Source organism: Salminus brasiliensis, chromosome 13 (assembly GCF_030463535.1).
Source record: "Salminus brasiliensis chromosome 13, fSalBra1.hap2, whole genome shotgun sequence".
Classification (NCBI taxonomy): domain Eukaryota; kingdom Metazoa; phylum Chordata; class Actinopteri; order Characiformes; family Bryconidae; genus Salminus; species Salminus brasiliensis.
Genome location: NC_132890.1, coordinates 5,918,213 through 5,931,995, shown reverse-complemented (window position 1 = coordinate 5,931,995; position 13,783 = coordinate 5,918,213). Strand labels below are relative to the sequence as shown.

Here is a 13,783-nt window from a genome sequence, read left to right as displayed (position 1 = left end):
GACTTCATATCTGGGGTCCGTCTGTTTGCCCAGCACCAACACATGGAGTGATTCATTTAAACCGCCCTAACTTTCATTATCAGGGCTGGATTACAGAGCCGAGTTCAGGAGAACAGCTGTGAATCACACAATAGTAGGTCTGTAGCCAAGGTCTACTGCTGGGAAAACTGAGATACCAATTACGGGCCCCCCTTAATGATGTCATTTCCCTTCATTTGCCAGGCCCCTTTTTTTAGTGAAAGTTTCATTAGATGGTGGTGCGACTCCAGAAAGAGGAGGTGGGGGAGAAGGAAAAAGGTCTTTGGTATTAATGCGAACTTCTTTGCCCACACATGTTTCTGTTTTAAGCACATCCCTGTTGCGTGACTGCCTCTCTTGCTTGCTGGCAGACCCCTTTCTCCCAGTCTAATAGAACAATCAAGAGATGTCTTTGCTGAAATTCGTTCTAGCTCAGAAAGCTTCTATGTGGGAAAAGCCTGTACTGGTGTAGTTGGTTTGTGTGGCAGCAAGTCTAGATTTTCAATTGCAGGAACATCATTAAGGCCTATAAAATAAGACTGAATTATCTGCCAGTATGGAAACACAGCGAGTTTCTCTCAGGCCATGGGTTACTCTTAGAACTACACTTAACTGCATTTAACAACAGATCTGATCCTTTGATAAAGGGAATTTTGGGGGGTTTCATTCTCAAATATGTTTTAGAAGATGTGGTGCTTTGTTTGGAATATTGTTATGCTTTCATTTTAAATATTTAATTACTGATAGACTACAAGCAATGCATTTTTACACCCAGATTCATCAAAAGCACAATGGACTACTAACTAATCAATCATAAACTTTATTAGAAATCAAGAAATTATTGCTAATAAAAATAGTAATAATAATAATAGTAAATATATATTGTTTTATTTATTTTATTGTAACATGTCTTTATTACAACCATAATAGCAACTATTGATGGCAGTCATATTTTATGATATAGAAGAATAGAAAAGAATAGACATGCTTTATTAATTTATTGAAATTACAAATCCACAGAGCACAACTCATGTATTTCTCATAAAGTTTTTTATCCACACTGAAACGCTCTCAACATTTGGCATCTTTCCTAAACCGCAATCATTAGTTCTGCTGCTGATCACCCATCATTATAAATTATATCAAAAACATGGCTTGGGATCACCCTTTCAAACTAGAACTCTAAAAGGAAACAAGCTGCACCAAAACACACATTTCCAAACAGGGAACCTTTTTTCAGCTTGACTCGGAAAGCCCTGAAGGCTGTAGGTTGCTGGGTGCAGTATGACAGATGAAATCAGCTCCTCTGACACTGAACAGCACTCTGTTGTCTTATCAGTGGCTAAGTGCTGAGAAGGGCTGACACTTCCCATGCAGTGTCACGATACCAAACTAAACAACACCAACAGGCTGTGTTTGACTGAAAGTAAAGTTAGGAGTTGCTTGTTACTGATAATGCTTGCTATTGCAGTTCTAGTAACAGAAAGGTCAACAAGATAAACAGAGTTTAGAGAATTTGTTGTTTTATGTTAAATGGTATAAAAACTAATCACTTAACATGAATTAAACATTCATTCATGAATTCATCTTCCCATAGTAAGTTAGCAGTAGGTGTTGAGTTCTGGCAATTAAATTCAATTCTCAATTAAATAGCATTTAAAAAAGTCTAAATTTACAGGTTAACTCAGTGTCAGGTTTTTCGGTCACTGTGACCTTTTTATTTGGTTTGTTTTGTTTCACAGTGCACCAACATTTAACATGTTGGTGTTTTTGATCGGTCAAAGATTTGGCAGGTATACAGGTGCTCAGTCATTTTCCTGTTAAATAGTTTAATAGTTTAGTTTTCAGAGTAGAAAATACAATATTTGTCTCTGGAATGCAGCAAAGTAGAGGTATAAAGTATGATAAAGTAAAATTAAAGCAGAAATAAATAAAAATATTTACTTTAATACAGTACTAAAGTCAAAAACCTATATCACATATGAAACTAAGAATGTACAAAAACATTATCTACAACTGCATTAAACAACTGTTCTGCTTTTGACATTGAAACTCTCCCTGTAATTATAAAATAAAGCACAACCAATGACGTAATATAGTCCCAATGTCCTCAAACAAGTACTTCATCTTTACGGATGTTGTAGCTTCTTATGTCATGAATGCACGCCATATTAAGCTAGAAATGTTATTGCATGTAAAATAACTAGTTTCAGACATAAAAAACATAAACTTGCCCATGTTTCTGTCTGGGCTGGAAGTAGAAACTTTTGACTGGGATTCCCGCCATCTTGTTTTCAATCGATTGAGTGTAATGTTATCATGTGACCACTAGATGGTTTAGGCAGTGTCTCCATATGAGCCCAAAGAGTCAAAGTTAAAAAAAATTAAGTATCATGGTGCAGTGAAGCAGAAAAGTAATGTTTCCTTAATAAAAAAAGAATTTTGGTTCTGCCAATTAACCCAGCTGTTTGTAGCTCCCCCTAGCACTAGCAATGCTCTCGTCACTAGGAGGGCAAGGACTTCGAGAACATGTATCCTCAGATTCAGGCAAAGCCGGCCACCACCTTTCTTCAAACTGCTGCCGATCTCTACAAGAGAGTTGTGCTCTCTTGTACTCTGGCCGCTGATGGCAAAGTGGCATAGCTCTGGATTCAAGACTTCTAACCACCAGACCCTAGCAGCAGCACACTGGACAGCTGAGCCACTGAGCCCAATTCCCTTGAGTTGTGATGGACCACAGTTTGTTTAGGGTGCATGGGAGTGGTCAAACCTGTCAAAAACTTACTGTAATAGAGAAGAAGCTTGACTACTCCTAAAAAACAAAGCAGGTATCAAATCGAGCTCCGTTTAAAGTTAAAACATGGAACCTTTTTATGCACAGTGTTCCCCAGGTTGGGGGAAAGCTGGGGAAACACAGCACGGCAGACGAAATGCTGTTTGTCTGACTGACTGTATTGATCTGTGTGTTCGCGATCGAGGTCATGTCTGCTCCCCATCACACTGTAAACTCCCTCTTTTCTGGCCTACTAAAGGTAATGCACTTACCACAGGAGGGCCGATGACAGAAAGATAAATGCAAAGGCAAAGAAGCAGGTATAGTTATAGGATAGCGAGAGAGAGAGGGAGTGAGAGAGAGAGCTGATGAAGGAGGAGGAGGCCAGCTTAGGCAGGGATGGTCTCCAGAGCAGCACTCCGCACCATAGTTGGTGTATTGTGTAATTCACAGGAGAACGCTCAAGTTCTCTGTGTGTTCCCCCCACTCCCTCAGACGTCTTCAAAAGACAGGAAGGCTGGAAGTGTAACCGGAGAGGCCCTGAAGACTGTGTCACTCTGCAGGCTCTAAGCTCTGAGCTCTGGACACCACTTACATACACACACACTCTGTGGAGCTTTCCCCATACATAATTACTTGAAGTGCAGCATGCCTCTTAGTCTGTCGTCAATCAGTCAAGACAAGTTCGTTTGGTGTCCTAAATTTGCCTCTGTGGGAGCTACAAAGCTAATGTAGCAAACAGTGCGTTATGTGCAGTCTTCTCACTTGGACTGTTTCAACATTTCAAGTGGTCTCAGACTGCGGAGTCATGCTTTTCAAACTCCTCTCAACGAACCGTCCACAGACCTCATCCTGAGGTGGTCTTAGGCGGTTTGTTTTATAGTCCAATTGATTTGTACACTGCAAAAACCACATGTCTCAATGTCACGTTTTGCTTTCTGATTAAAGAAAGGCACTTGAGTTCTTGGACCTCACGAACCCTTGACTCAAGAGAATGGTTGCCCGTGGGTCTGAGTGCGATCTCACAAAGATATGATCATGGCTCAAGGGTGATGTGCAGCAAAACATGATTATGAAGCGTAAAATCCCCTACCCATGAGGAAATAACAGTAATAAGTGGCGTACTGCTTGTATACAATACCAACAAATAATATAATATCATGAAACTAGATCAAAGCCGGTTATAATTAGCCAATAACCTAATTAGTTGGGCGAGGTGATTCTGCTCTGGCAAACCTGGTTTCATAATGTCAAAGTGGTTTGTTCTCATAAAAACCTGAACTGTGTGTTTGTTGTGTTCACATTTCATTAGGGTACTAAATTCCCAATAAAATGCACTCTGCTGGGATGGCACCATCTGGTCCGAGTGAGTCAGTCCAGCCGTGTGTTGAGGCGTACAGTGATCGCAGCCCATTGCAACATGGCCTCAGCGGCAGCCTTCTGCCAGGCTCTGCCCATTACCTGAGGCGAGGTTCATACAGGCTTGTACTCAGAGAGTCTGTCACAGAATGACTCCAAAAAAAACCCTGAGGGCTACAAAAGCTTCAATTTAAAAAGCTAAGAGGTCAGTGTGGGTTGGAGTGCTGTTGTTTTGTGGAGGTGTAAACACGACAAACCCCAAAACCTACTGCTGGAATATTGTATTGGTCTAATACAAGCATAAAATGTTGGATCAGAAGAAAAAGAGATTTAATTCTAGCACACATTTGTTGTTCTTGTACTGAAAGATTTGACCAAGATTTGTTTTTTTTTTTGTTTTTTTAATTCATGGTTATATAATTAAACAGGGGACATCTTGAGCTCCTCAGTTGGACAACTATCTAAAGCCTTTAGTCTACACTACATGGCTTTTAAAGCTGAAGCAGACAATAAAAACACTGGCTGTCTCACACTTCCATACTTGAGTTTCGCTGATTTTCATGACAAATGAAGAAAAGTCAATCACACACTAAATGACTAGTGATCATACACTATACGACTTTGACCTGTGGCTGATCCGAACTGAACACGCTCCACCATTTGACACCTTTGGGTAAAGTCGTGGAAGGGAAGAAGGAGTCAGCAGGGTCTGTACAGACTGCAGAGGGAGTTGGAGGTGAGCAGCACGGCACAAACTAGAGTCTACCGTATTTACAAAGCAGATGTTGGCTTCTTACAAATTTCTGTTCCACCTTAACTGGTGCTGAGAATTATAGCTTCTGCATTATTTAAGGTGAACTGTAAAATTAAAATAAGAACCTGCCTAAAAACTGCACTTTTTCATGCTTTTTTCATTGGCTATTGGTTGGACCCATTCAGACTGAGTCGCTGACCAGTGTACACTACTCAATCACACGTTGGGCTGAAAAAATCATTTTTGATATGCTCTGACTGGTCAAAAATCGGAGTCTGTGCCCCTCACACACTACTCGATTCTCTTTCCGACTGTTGAAAAGAGTTGCAGACTAGAGCCAACCAGCACAGACTCAGCAAGATTCAGACAATCAGGGCTAAAATCAGGGTAAAAATCCCATAGTGTAACCCTATCTTAACATTTCAACCTATAATCAGTAGAATGCAAGCTCAAATTGTGTCAATTTAATGACCAAAAAAAAAAATCCCAGCATATTATTGCCAATATTTTCACCCACACTGAGAACACTGAGGGTCACCTATAGCCGCCAAGCTCCATCAACAACGACGTTCAAAATAATGAACCCAACAAGTGATGAATGGTACGTCACTGTGCAGTTTTCTCTCAGCTGAGCTCAACAGGTAGTTTATAATAGCCACAGAGTTCCTGTCTGACTGCCCTGACACCAACACAGCGTTATCTCAGCCTCCCAGGCCCTTACTCGCACTCCTTGGCTTTCCCTAGGTTTGATTACAAACTAAAAAAGACTATTCTTATCCCGGAAGACTGCTACTATTGTAAACTCTGTAGAAAAAGCAGATAGGTAACAGGGAGTTCTATGGCAAGGCCTTACAGATAACAACCTGGAACCAATGGTGTTGCCTGAGACAAGAGACATGGCTGTATCAGACCACGCGAAGCCGATCCAAACAAGGCACTGGGTTTATCTGAACTGATGACTGACGGAGCCAAGCATCGCAGAAGCTTTGCCATCAGTGGATGCTGATGACAGCATCTTAGGCAAATTAATAAGCGAAAGTGTGATTAAAATGAGCTTTAAGAGGCGCTAGCATAATAAGAGTAATAGAGAGGAGTATTGTGAGCCTAGAAAGATCAGAGCAGATGGAAGGAGAACAAACAGCGGTGTTAATTAGACTCTTTAGACCCTTTCATCCTGCGAATGCATTCCAGTTTGAGTCAGACCAACCAAATACAGAGACGGAGCCAGAACCAACAGAGCCGCAAACTGGAAAAATAACAGTCTCCTCTAAGAGTTAGTTTCAGACGTACAGCGTATAAGTGTTTCTATATCCGTGGTGGGTATTCATATCTCCCCTGGGAATTGATTCCCCAGTGTAGCTTGGGATTTTAGGGTTTAAGACTGGTGAATGAAAGATCCTGCTGTTAAAAAGATTTCACTGCATATTAGAAACAGACACTGGGCTAACTGTAATCGATAGGCCTTTACTTGAGAAAATGCAGTTCGTTCATTAACAGTGGCCTAGAAGGTCTATGGTGAATCTTCTCAGACCGTACCAGAGCACAAACTTCACAATCTACCACACTTTGTATTCTTCTTATGAGCTAAAAGCAGCCATTCCTTCAGGCCAGTGCATTAAATCTCCTGGCTTGTGGCAAAAATCCTCTTTCCTCTATTGACCTGACCTTGGCCTTAAGTCGATGCATTCTCCACAGACAAAGTCAAACCAGAGCACTGAAAAAACAAAAACCCACCAACTCCCCCTGAGCAATGAAAGCATTCAGCATCAAAGTGGCCGAATTCCAGCAGCCCCGCTGTCCCTCAATGGGATTTTGTTTGCTTGTATGGCAGGCTCAGGAGCAGCCTGGGCATCGCTGCCCCGTGCCTTTTGATGAGCCTGGCAATGCTGATCTGTCCCCAGCACCAAAGGCAATGAATAATGAATGCTCTCATTGTCACCCCGAAACAGATCAGGTTTCACATGAAAAGACACAACACTTGTAATTAGCCAGGAGTTTTACACAGAGCTGCATGGCGTTTTAAGACCTCAACAATACAGTTTTTGAAAGTCCTGAGTTAATATGGACTAAGTTCAAACTAAAAAGAAAAACATCTGCCTTATAATCTGTCCTCCTTGTGCCACCAGAACAGCTCTGACCCCTTTGAAGCATTGCATGGACAAGGTCCACAAGACCTCTGAAGGTGTCGTGGGATAATGTCGTGGGACATTATCAACAGATCCTTTAAGTCCTGTCAGTTGTCAGATGAGGCCTCCATGGAGCGCATCAATAAGCCTTAGGCACCCCTGACTCTGTTGCTAGTTCAGTGGTTGTCCTTTCTTAGAGCATGTTTGGTAGGTACTATCTGCATAACACCCCAAAACATCCAACCTGCATGATGTTTTGGAGATGTTCTGACCCAGCTGTCCTGCTCACTTGCCCATTTGCCCTGTTTTAAACACATCACCTTCAAGAACTGACCGTTCACTTGCTGACTAATATACATCAGCTGCCGCTGTTACCAGATAGTCAAAGTTATTAAATTTGCACTTGATTTCTACCATTAACTAACCAGTGTTTGATCTCACATTTTACCACCCATCTGAAATTCCATCAGAAACCCTTTGCGAACACAGAGCAAGTCTAAAGCATGCCAGAAGGAACGGCCGAAGGGAAAGGCTAAGTTACATCTTACGCAACTCATTAACACTTAATTCGGAGTGGAGCTCCTGCTTAATTTTGCAGTACCACGAGCAGGAATAGCCTAACCAACTCATTCGGAACATCTGCTGTCTTCATCAGCCCCAGGGGACGTGGGGCCACTTCTGCAGCTCAGCTTCACCACCTCCACGTGCTGCAAGTCAGGGGAGTTGAAAGCAGAGCCATGATAACTCTTGAGTGGATTGAAACATTGTGGAAGACCAGAGGGAGTGAGAGCTTGCTTCTATTTAGAGGAACCCAATGGTTTTAAGCAGGATCTTCTTTCATTCCCTATGCTGCCAGAAGACAATAGGCTTAATTTTAATTACCAGGGAGAATGAGGACTTAATAAAAGTACTGTAGATAGACTCGGCTTTGTGAAATAATCACTGCTAACAGATTTTAATGCACAGTTCCAAAAGAGTTGGATGACGGTTTGTACTGTAAAGCCATCACTGTGATGAAACCAGTCCACCAGGAGGAATTCCACCATTATACACTAAGACACACTGAAACCAGGACTTCACACTATATCATTTGTTAATCACGATTGGGATATGGGCCTGTTGAGCTCTCCAACCGATTGCAGTGTTTTTACTGTGCACTAACAAACTACAGTCCCAGTGTTTCAGCTACATATAGTTCCTACCGTTGTTGCTTCAGAGTTTTATGAAATGTCATGGAATCACAATTACAAAGCTTTGGAAACAACGGATACAGAAAGTGGAGACATATGATGATGCTCAAGCCAGTCTTCTTATCTCTACACACCGACAACTAACTAACAAACTAGCTAACGTTAAGCTAGTGCACTAAGATAGTAAGCCACAGTAAGCCAAGTTAAAATTTACACAATGGCCAGGTTACCTCAGCTAACATTACTGTACAATCTTTCGATTGGAAAACAGTCAGTTCATAGTGTGGTGAAAGATGCCACATGTATGAAAGGATCTAAATAAAAACTTTACAAAGCTTGTTTTGCAGTCTAGTGTCACTGTACCTCACTGTATCTCTTATGTCGTATTTCCTAATTCTAGTACCACTTTCATCTCCTGGGGGTCCAGTTTCCATTCCTCACTCCTATGAAAGTAAAAATGAATTACGGCTAATTCAAGCTCTTTACACAGACTTTAAGGGAAAGAAAGTAAGAAGTGGCTCTTAACTAATGTCATTTTTGGAGAAAAAAGACGTGTGTGTATGTGAAGAACGGAAGATTACATACAGGTTGTGCTATTGGCAGTCCAAATTGGGGGAAAATCTGATAAAATGTATATATAAAAATTGTTTAATGAAGTGGAGGTCATATTTATTTACCAATTTAATGTTTTTTCCCACTTACACACCTCTCTCTTTAAAAAAAAAGGTTCTTTTGAAACCAATAATGGTTCTTCTATAGCACCTTTATTTATAAGAGTGTAGTGACTAAATAATAAGCCATATAGGATAAAGAGCCCTGTGTTTTAGCACATTCACAAGAGCTAATCAGATGAAAAACAGATGAGGCCAGTACCTACTTAACCATGTCACATTACTGATTCACTGATGTGTTTTAATACAGTCCGGGACAATGCAGTTGCAGCATTACTATGTTGTCCATATCATGCAGCCCTGTTTGGCACTGAGTGAGAAAGTGAGAAGAGAAAGGTGGGCTTGCAGCTCAAAATGGCCCGGAGCTCACACACCCTCACATACAAGCCATAAGCTTTGATTACAAAAGCACAGAGTATTGATTCACAGCTTGTAGCAGAGCTTAAAGCTTTAATGAAACCGTGACATAACCCTCCCTCCCTCCCGTCCTCGCGTCTAATTAAAATATAGCCCCAGACCCTGTAAATTGATTGTAGGAATGCTACCGCTTACCAATAATGCACATTGAAATTTCAAATATTAACCAGCTTAGGAGACTAATGCTGATGGTGATTACAGGAAGATAGCACTGAGGTTAATCATATGGAAATATTTGTTGGGGGTTTCCAACATCACGCAGCGGTCTCAGCAGTGCTTTTCCGAACTGCAATTAGATTAAAACATCTGTAAGCTGTAGATTGTTAGAGGCCTTAAGCTTTAGCAACCTGAGTATCTCGTACCTATAAAGTAACTGCTGACAATTACCTAACGACTTTCACTTCGATTCTTTACTGTAATATCAGGTGCATGTTTGCTCTGAAAGTTAGTAAACAAACTAATACAAACTTTTGTTGTCGTCTCCAGCTGATTTTTTGGAATGTAATGTAACAAACAACCAAGTACATACAGTAGGTCAGATTTCTGTAAATAGTTAAGTGAGTAGAAATATTTATTTCTCTAATTTTCCCCATTTTCTATCTGATTTGGAATACCATTTACCCAATCCCCGCTCATGTGAACTCTACCTATCACTAGCAATGCCCACAACACTAGGAGGGGAAGACTAGCACATGTCTCCTCACCAGTCTCTTTTCAAACTGCCACTGATGCAGCATTGTTAGGAAGCCAGTGTGCTTGGAGGAGAGCACTGGATCCCCAGCTCTGATACATTGGATGCCTGTGCTGATCAACGTCACAGTAGGAGTGATGTGGGAGGAAGTGCAGTCTTCCCACCCCTGAGAGAGCAAGGCCAACTGTGCCCTCTCTGAGTCTGGATTCGGACTGGCAGTCCCCGGATCATAGTTGCAGTGCCTTAATCCGAGAAGGTCAAAGAAGTTATTTGACCGAATTCCATTGAAAGAACACCTGTCCAACTGTTAAGCGCGGGGGTGAATCACCAAGCTTTAGGTTTGCGCTGCAGCCAGTGGTACAGTCAACATTTACTGCTAAAGGGAAGAATAGACTCAATGAAATACATCATCACACCATCTGTAAAAAGCTAGGGATAAAAAAGAATGACTGCTACAACAGGATAATGATCCTAAACACACCTCAAAAATCCACAATGGACAAGCACAAGAGATGCTGAAGGTGTCTCCTGACCTAAACATCATCAAAAGTCTGTATACTGCAGCAAGTAAGTAAGTAAGATTTTTGCGCAAGAGGGCGCAAAAATCTCACAGAGCTGGAAGGCATTTGCAGGAAGAACAGGCAAAAATCTTCCAAATAAGAACTGAAAGGCCCTTAGTCAGCAACAAAAAGGATTTACAAGCCATGATACTTGCCAAAGGGGGTGTTATTAAGCACTGACCATGCAAGGTGTTCCAACCCTGTCATTTTTTAACTAAGATGGAGATAAAAAAAAATGAATATTGTATGAAATATTAAAGACATATGTCATCTTTTACTTTATGTCTTTTGGAAATCAGGTCAAATTTTACTTGCTTAGCCATTCTCAATAACAGGGGTGACTGGGGCTTATGCATGCCACTGTAAAAGTTATTTACCAGAGAAATGTCTGCATCCTTGATATCCTGTACATGAAGGCTGGTGCCACCCCTCCAAAAACTACTTTTATGCAAAGTTACATCTCAAACAGCCTTAAGGTTTCATACGACTGCTGCTCCATCACTGCCTACTTCAGAAACACCCACTTCCAACAGCAGAGTAAAGAACGCTGAACAGTAGGAGGTCTGCTTTGAACAGACAGCTGTCTGGCAGTTTTTTGGCTATTGAGAACTATTGAGGTGCTAGAGCAAATTCAGTTCCTCAACAAAATAGATTTTGCATTTTTTCCCATTTGCATCTACTTGGGAGAGAAATTTGAGCGGTATGATTTAAATACACATAATAAGAATTTCTCTAAGCGAGACTTGACTCTGCCACAAGTACAAAGTTAACCTTAAACTGGGGTCACTGCAGTCCAAGTACACTGTTGGTGAATATGCAGACTACATACAGTTAGGCTTACCAAAATAATTACATTATTGTGCAATATATAGACATGACCTCAATCATTTCTGCTGACCTTAATATTGCCATTGTGTTTAGTTAATGAGAAGAGCATGTTAAGGTGAATTGGTCTGTATATATTTATTAATAATTTATTTATAATTTCACCCCATTTCCCACCCAATTTGGAAGACTAATTACCCAATCCCCATTTATGTGAACTCCTCCTATCACTGGCAATGACCCCAACACCAGGGGGGAAGCCAACTGTGCAACTGTGCAGCAATCCTCAGATCATTATGGCAGTGCCTTAGTCCACTTTGTCCAAAAGAATCTTAAAAATGAAACATTTATTGCTCTTTATTTCTGAATGTTATTTCAAAATGTTGTCCAAAACAAATGATTTATTGTGACAGGCCTACATACAGTAGGTCTTTGCTAAACTACTCCCTAAATAACATGCTTGACATTTCTGCAGTTACTTCTATCGTTTATATTTTTGTATTTTGTTTTTATTACATTTCTGAGCCTTAGAACTCTGAGAAAGTGGCTTGATGCCATTGCAATACTTATTACACTAAAAAAGAAACAAGGTCAGCAGACGGTTATATTTGGAAAGCTGGAATACCACATGGCTGAAAATGACAATGAAAACTGTTGCCTAACTATTTAAAAACTGCTCCTAGTCTGAAGGGAATGGTTTGATAAATGAAATGATGACAGACATTATTTTCAGACCATACGAGCTGGAGGCACCTTTTTAAACTAGGCCTACTTTTGGGAAAATGCAGCTTCCAATGTTGTATAAAGATGTGAACAAACTTCAGTGCAAACCATATTCACGCTGCACTAAAGTGAAAACAAACAAACAAAAATACAATAGATAGACAAAAGTATTGGGACACCTGCATATTACTATTTCTTTTTAAATCAAGGGTATTCAAAAAGAGTTAATCCTTTTTTTTGGTGGAGTAACTGTCTCTACTGCATTGCTGTAAGGATTTGTTTGTATACAGCAACCACCCCAACTCATCCCCAACTCACCCCAAAATGGGGTGGATGATGGATGGCACACCATCATTATTCCAGAGAACACAGTTCTACTGTTTTACAGCTCAATGCTGGGGGCTTTATAACCCTCTAGCCCACGCCTGGCTTTAAACATGGTGTCAAAAAGTTCCTGTTTATCTGCTCCAGAGAGTCCTATTCTATTGGCAGTACTTCTCTACAGAGCTAACTCAAGCTAACAACGATACCTGTGGAATCACCATGCTGCTGTAACTGTTCCACTAAAGAGAGATGGAGAACTTGCTGGATCTCACTCTCTCTCTCGCCACTGCTTGGTGAGTTTGCTCAGTATGGCTTAGTACAGCCAGCTGGGTCAGCATTAAACAAGTCTGTTGGGTCGACTGGGCCTCAGAGTCCCACTGAACCGAAAGAAGGCACTGACAGACCTTCTCAGTCTGTGCACACACTAATAAACATAACTTCTGGAACCTACATATTTCACAAGACCACAAATTCAGGTCACTAGATGTTAAAACCCAGACTGTTGCTGTGTGAGAACTAATCAATAAAGCCCCAGTCAGGGATATTTTGGAACTGACTTATCTCTGGGCTGCTGCATTGGTGGTTACTGGTTATAAAACAAGTTTTTGAATGCTAATTAATTCATAACCATGTAGACCAAGCCATAATCAAATGACATAATAGTTAGGGTAGATCTAGAAAAGCCAAAACATCACCCAGTACAGATGATGATTTGGAGTTGGAGGTATTTTTTTATAAGCATAACACCATGTTAGAATGTCATAAGAACATTAGATAGAAGTCAGAAGCTCAGACATCATAGTCAAGTGCTCCAACATACAAACAAGGAATCATCTCTGCAGCTTAAAGAGATCCAACAAGAATAAGCCTCAACCAGTGCCTCCTAAACCGACGATGTTGGAAATAGCAAATCTCTTCTCCAAACCGATAGTTAGGACTAAGACTCCAGCATAACCCTAACCACAATAGCTGGCAATGACCAGAGGAACTGTCAGCAGTTCCTAAAACTGTTGAGGCAGCAGAAGAGTACACTATAAGCATCCTTCAACCAACAGCAGAGAGCATCATATGGGGAATGGCTTCTTGAAACTTTGGCCAACAACAAATTACAGACGACTGGTGAGGCAGATGTTTTTCACTGAATCTGATCTGTGTTGTAAAAAATTCACCTACTAGTAAGGACATGTCTGACATGACCCTCGGAGAGCTTTTCTGCTTTATAAAACAACAACAACACTATTATTGGTTCTTTATCAATTAATCTTGTCTAGCTATTGACAATGGAGGCCCATATTTAGAAGCACTGCTGAACAATGCAATCATCCAGACACACGACTCAAAACCAATAACAC

At 40.8% G+C, this 13,783-nt stretch overlaps 1 protein-coding gene across 2 annotated transcripts in view; it reads right to left on the bottom strand.

The window, feature by feature from the left end:
- LOC140575122 (UPF0606 protein KIAA1549) overlaps positions 1-13,783 on the bottom strand; it is a 54,742-nt gene that overhangs the window by 38,674 nt on the left and 2,285 nt on the right. The gene's annotated exons all lie outside the window — the stretch shown is intronic.